Source organism: Papaver somniferum, chromosome 2, assembly GCF_003573695.1.
Source record: "Papaver somniferum cultivar HN1 chromosome 2, ASM357369v1, whole genome shotgun sequence".
NCBI classification, from domain to species: Eukaryota; Viridiplantae; Streptophyta; class Magnoliopsida; order Ranunculales; family Papaveraceae; genus Papaver; species Papaver somniferum.
Genome location: NC_039359.1, coordinates 73,402,419 through 73,408,669, shown reverse-complemented (window position 1 = coordinate 73,408,669; position 6,251 = coordinate 73,402,419).

The window sequence follows — 6,251 nt, the reverse complement described above, 5'->3', positions numbered from 1 at the left end:
TTTGGCTAGGCCTGTCAATGCATACCGATTTTCCGTTAGCCGATACCGATAATCCGTTAGCCGTTACCGCTACCGTCCGACATAGCGGTAAACGGATATCCGATACCGATAAGTTAACGGATAATCCCTTCTTAATGTAACGGTAGTGGAACCGTGCATTTCCGTTAGGTTTAGTTCCGTTATCCGCTAACGTGCGTATTGCACGTGTACATTTTTCACTTGTGTTGTGTTTGTGTATCGTCGAAACTCGAATGAATTCAGTTCATTCTCTTCTTCTTCACTTCAGTTTCAACAGAGAGAAAAAGAGAGAAATCATCGTTTTCTCTATAGAAATCTTGTGTGAGTGTGATTAGTGATTCGAAATTAGTGTTTTCTTCTTCAATTTCCTGTGAGTTTAATTTCAATCTTACTTAGTTTTTCAATTTAGGAATTAGGGTTTCTTAAATTAGGGTTCATAATTTCAAAATTGTGAAATTAATCATGTCCCAAAGCGAAAGAGGAGCATCAAACCATGTTGGGTCTCTCATTGTCAGTTGCATCACATTTACCTGCTGCTGCATCCAACCAAGTTGAAGGTTCTGGAATTAATTCAACACATGCTTCTGTTACACCTGCAATTCTTCCTAGAGAAGAAGATGTAGAAGTAGATGAAGACCCAGTTATAGTTGAACAGAAGAAAAAACTGCGCTCAGTAAGTTCTGATGTGTGGGTTGATTTTGATAGGAAAATTGGAAAGAAGATAGTAAAAGGGAAGGATGTTGCCATGTTGGGATACTTATGGCTGAATGCAAGCATTGTCATAAAAAGATACCTGCTCCCAGTAAACAAAGAACCAGCCGCTTGCATTACCATGCTAGAATCTGCATGGAAAAGCCTGAGAATCAGAAAGGACAAAGGAAGATCACTTCTGTCAAAACAGGTAATGCTCAAACAAAGTTAGCTAATTGGAAGTATGATGTTGTTGCTACTAGGATACTAGTTGCCAAAATGATTGCTAAACATAGTTATCCAATCATTATAGTTGAGCATCCTTATTTTAGAGAGTTTGTTAAGTCTCTAAATCCTAATGCTAAGCTTTACACTAGGAATACAGTTAGGGAAGACATCATGAGTTTGGTGGCAGGGTTCTCACATCTCACAGGAGTTCATTAGCTCCAGAACTTGTTGAAGCATTGCTTTTTTTGGGTGATTGGCTGCCAGATATCACTATCAATGACAGCGATAGTTGTGTTACTGGTAAGTTTCCTTACATCTTAATCTTTTATTTGCAATTTAGATGCTTATTGCACTGACAATGACATTTCCAGCTTAAAATGTCTAACACTTTTGATTTTCCTTTCAAAATGCAGAAGTTCAGGACTAAGGAGCAAGGTGGAAGGAATGCACTTGCAGTTGCAGATGCAGTTGCACTTGGCACTGGCAGTGGAGAATATGGAGCTGGAGCCTAGAGGAGGAATGCATTTGCAGTTGTTGGCTTGTTGCAGCAAATGGAGATGGAGTCATGGAGATGTCTTTTTCTTTTCAAAAAACATGATTTTTTCTTTTGCTAGAAGCCTAGAACATCTGAATATTTGTATGTCTGTTTTTGTGTGTGTGTGGCATGGATTTAGAACCTGTTTTGTTGGATTTAATAGCTGATATGTGTTTTTAGCCTATTTTCTGTTTGTACCGGATGGTAACGGATAAATATCCGTTATCCGGTAAATCCAACGTAACGGCAACGTTTTTGATTTTCCTATTTCTGTCGGAGCTTAACGGATAACGGATATCCGCTAATTTTTAATGACAGCGGCAGCGGAAGAGACAATATCCGTTACGTTAACATCCATTGACAGCCCTACTTTTGGCACCTGGCATTCCATAGAAAAAAACAAAAGAAAGAACCGAAATTTTTGATAAATTTGTAAGCACACAAAATATCAGTTATAATTAATGAGATCAAAGCCAGTACATAAGCAAAGTAATGTATGTAAGACCAAAATGATAATGTAACAAAATTTACAGCATAAAGGAATCGCATTAAGCAGACTTTGATTTTAACGAAAAACTGTAGACAATCTGAAATTCCTAATACCGCCACCAGCACCAGCATTACAACCAAGTATTCACCCCCACTGCCCACCAGCTCCAACATCAAAGCACCATTTTCCCCATAACTTGTACCACTTCCAGCACCTCCCATATCAAATAGTACACCTCTACCACCAGCTTCTCAGCCAATTTCTCCATTGGGCTGGTCCAAGAAAAACAATTCCATTTTCCGTGAGCTTGCCAATCGTAGCCTCCAACTATTGGCATCCACGGAGCCTCGGGAAACTGAACATGAAGCTGCAATACCAAAAAGTAGAATGAGCACTGTAACCATGTCCACGACTATCTAGCAACCTCAAGTAATTAGTGTCACGGTGTAGTTACCTGTACCATAAGATAAACTCTATATGCATAAAATTGTTTTCGCCAGAGATGGATCGAGTTCAACTCAGTTTAAAACGGGATGAAACCAGTTTCATCCTAGTGTAAATGTGGATGGAACCAAATTCAATCAATTTCAGATTAGATTTTACATAAGCTTAACCTAGATGAAACTAGTTACATACAAACAAAATTCAATGAATTTTAAACTGGATTTTACAAAACTTAAACCAAGATGAAACCAGTTTATTCCAAACCATTTTCAATCATGTTTTAAGCTAGATTTACACAACAAAAAAAAAAAACAGAATGAAATTTCACTCATAAAAATGATTCATTTCAGAAAATTAAGGTAGTTAACATCAATTCGTGTGAAATTGATGAGTTATGATAATAAAATCATGAAAAACAATTAGGATCGAGAAACTCACCAGTGAAATTGATGGAAGAGAAAACCCTAAGTTTGAATGAATTTGAGAATTCTCCATTTAATTAGGGTTGCCGGTATTTTGTGGTGGTGGTGATATCAATGTTGACGATAATGTTGATGTTTGCGGTGGTAGAGGAAGGTGGTGGTGTTGGTTGTAGTTGCTGTAGATGCTGATGGTGGTGGTTGTAGTATTGTCGATGGTTGCGGCGGTGGAGGAAGGTGGTGGTGTCGGTTGTAGTTGTTGTAGATGATGATGGTGGTGGTTGTAGTTATTGTCGATGTGGTGCTGATAGATCTGCTTATAGTTGATGATGGTGGTGGTTGAGAAAGAGAAGATCGAGAGCAGAGAGCAGAAGAAGAAAGTAATGGAAACGGTGGAGAATTGAGAGATGGAGATCGATATTATCTAGTGAGGAAGAAGAAAGGTAAGGGTAATTGGGCCAGTTTCAATTAAAAATGTTCACTGTCCATTTGACCCTCTACCCGTCCATTTGGTCCAGGAAACACACCTTTTTGGCTATATAACCCATTTTCTGTAAATTTTATGGAAGTTCAAATTCAATTCAAAAGTCGAGTATCTACTATATGGGGCCTCTTTTTTCTTAAATAATACATAAATAAAAAGAAAAACCAACATATTTCACTCACATTTTCTTCGAAAAATAAAAGAGAAAAAATAAATAAAATCTGCACCTATTTTCTTTTATCTTTTCTTTGCCTATTTAATGTATTCCCCGTCACACCAAATAAAAAATGCATCAGCGCGGGACGGTGCGAAGCCCAAGATACACTAAGTTGAAAGAAAACAATGCTCGTTACGTAGCAAGGGAACAAATCTAGTCTAATTTATTTCTTTTTCTCCAAATGGCACAATTAACCCAAATCTGCCAAAACACCTTCCCATCCAACTCTGGTATAAATTTTTGAAAACTTATTTTATTCAATTATTCACAAGGATTATAAAAAGCTTGTTTTTTCCTACCTTTTTCATAAGGAATCAGAATCCACGGGGCTGCACTAGTAACAGGTGGATGTCTACCTTCATCACTTCTTCCATCAGCTGATCTCGATGCTAATGGGAACTGGTTTTGCTCCATGATTAAAGCTAGAAAGCGTGAGAGAGATGAAAGTGGTTTTGTAACAAGCTGTGCATGTATAGAGGACAAAGAGTTTCAAAGGCATAATAAATTTCGACCATGCTCATTTTAAAGTACGTCCGTCATTTTTAAGTACGTCATAATCTAGGGCAGAAGAGCATGCTATTTACCATCCAAAATTGTCTTGGAGGCTGTCCACAATCTAGGGCGCCAATATCACACATTCGAAATATAACAACAGACAGTTGGCTGCTAAACGGAGTCTATTTAAAGAGATGAATGTATCGACTAACATTGTGATTATTCTCTTCATCTCTTTCTGAAACTCTTTCTCTGCTGAAACTCATCTTAAACAACAAAAAATATTCTTTATTCCTAGAGATTCAAGAATCGTTTAAAGATTTAAAGTTTCAAAATCTAACTTGAAATTACACCAATAGAAATATTCGATCGTCATCTCCTGCAACAAACTAAAGAAGATATCCTTTGATCATAATGGAAAAAGCTAATATAGATCACGGAGGGTTAGGTAATGATGATGCTGGTACTGACAAAACAACTCAAGCAACAAGCAGCAAACTTCAAGATCAAGAAACTCATCGTCATCAAGAATTTGGTATTACTGAAAGTAGTAGTCGTTCTCATCAAGAAAATCAACCAGAAGAACAATCAGGAAGAGAGAAAAATATTACTAGAAGGCAAGAACTGGAGGCAATGATTAGTTCGAAAGCAACAGCGTTGAAGAAAGGTAAGGAAGAGTTGGATAAGTATGCAGCGGAGTTGAAAATTTTCATTGAAATGTCGAAGGAAAGTGCGCATGTGAGTATGAACCCTAAAAGGAAACGACGACTTATAGATTTTGTATATAATAAGTCTGAGGAAAATGATTCTTTGTCTGAGGAATTAAAAGATCTTAAAACAAAGTTGTTGTCAGTAGAAAAAGATATGAATGACGGAAAGATGACAAAGTCTCTACCAGTTGATGATTCTGCTGACAATACAACTCAAGCAACAAGCAGCAAACTTCAAGATCAGGAAACTCATCATTATCATGAATTAGGTATTACTGGAAGAGCAAGTCGTAAACGTCATCCTGTTCTTTATCATATTGCTCAGCAAGAAATGGAGAAAATGAAGAAAGAAGGCCCTGAAGCAGTTAGCAATAGTAAAAAGAATAAGGTTGTGAACAACTTGAATCAACAACCTGATGATAAATGATGATTCTAATACCTAATGAGTTAAAGAAGATGGAAAATCCGATCTTTCAACTTTATGAATCAACGTCCTGGTGGTGACTCTAATGGTGATATCTTAGCTATTCAAGAATTAAAAAGTTAATTCTTTTGTTTCTCATTTTTGTTTTCCGTCATTAGGATTTATTATCAAGTTCATCATTTCAAGAAACAGGGACACACGTTTATGTTTCTTGTTCTATGTTATTTTCATGTCTTGAGGAAATTTAGATTAAGTTCCGAATTTGATTAATTAAAAATGCACTCTTTCTGTAATTTCGATCACCGAAAGAACCCATATATGAATCAAATTTCGATCAGTTTGTTCATTTTATGTTTACTGCAAAATCCGTTTCTATGTTCAATTCCGTTTAGTATATTGGTTTGCGCTGGTGTCAAGTGCCAAGTTTATTATGCATGTTCAGCTTAATTGATGACACACGAGACACAAATAATTTTTCTTTAAATTTAGCAATGAAATTTAGATTGTAGGTGTTTCCGCTTTCGTGGAAGAGGGGGACTCAGCGATTTTCTGTTTACCGCGTGGGATGAAATTCCTTCCTCTCAAAATTGTTAACCTTGTCTCGCAGCTCATGTATAGTATTGGATGCATCCATCTGCATTATCTCGTCGATTCCTTTCCTCGGGAAATATTTCGTTAAATGCGTCTGGCTCATTGTTATGTGCCTCAAACTTTTCATTTGATTCTTTCAAGTGAGCAAGTGCTTTTTCTCGAGTTATATTAACCTGTCTTTTCTTTACTTGCAACTCATCATGTGCAAGAGCTGCATCAGCCTGAGGAGGTCCATTTATTTGATATTCAGGCACTCTAGCTCTATCTGGTTCACTCAAATAGTTCAATAACATTTCGTTTGCATGCTCTTCTATGTTCTTCCTTGTGCGATTCTCAGTTATCAAATTATTCAACACAAGTCGTATTCGAATTAGCTACTTATTTCTTTCTTTTTGAACCCTTTAAATAGACATAACAGCGTATCTGTATGGAAGACCACGCGGACTTGACATCATCCCCACCTTCCTCCAGTATATCACTGCCACTGCCTGTCCCTAGCAAGAGCG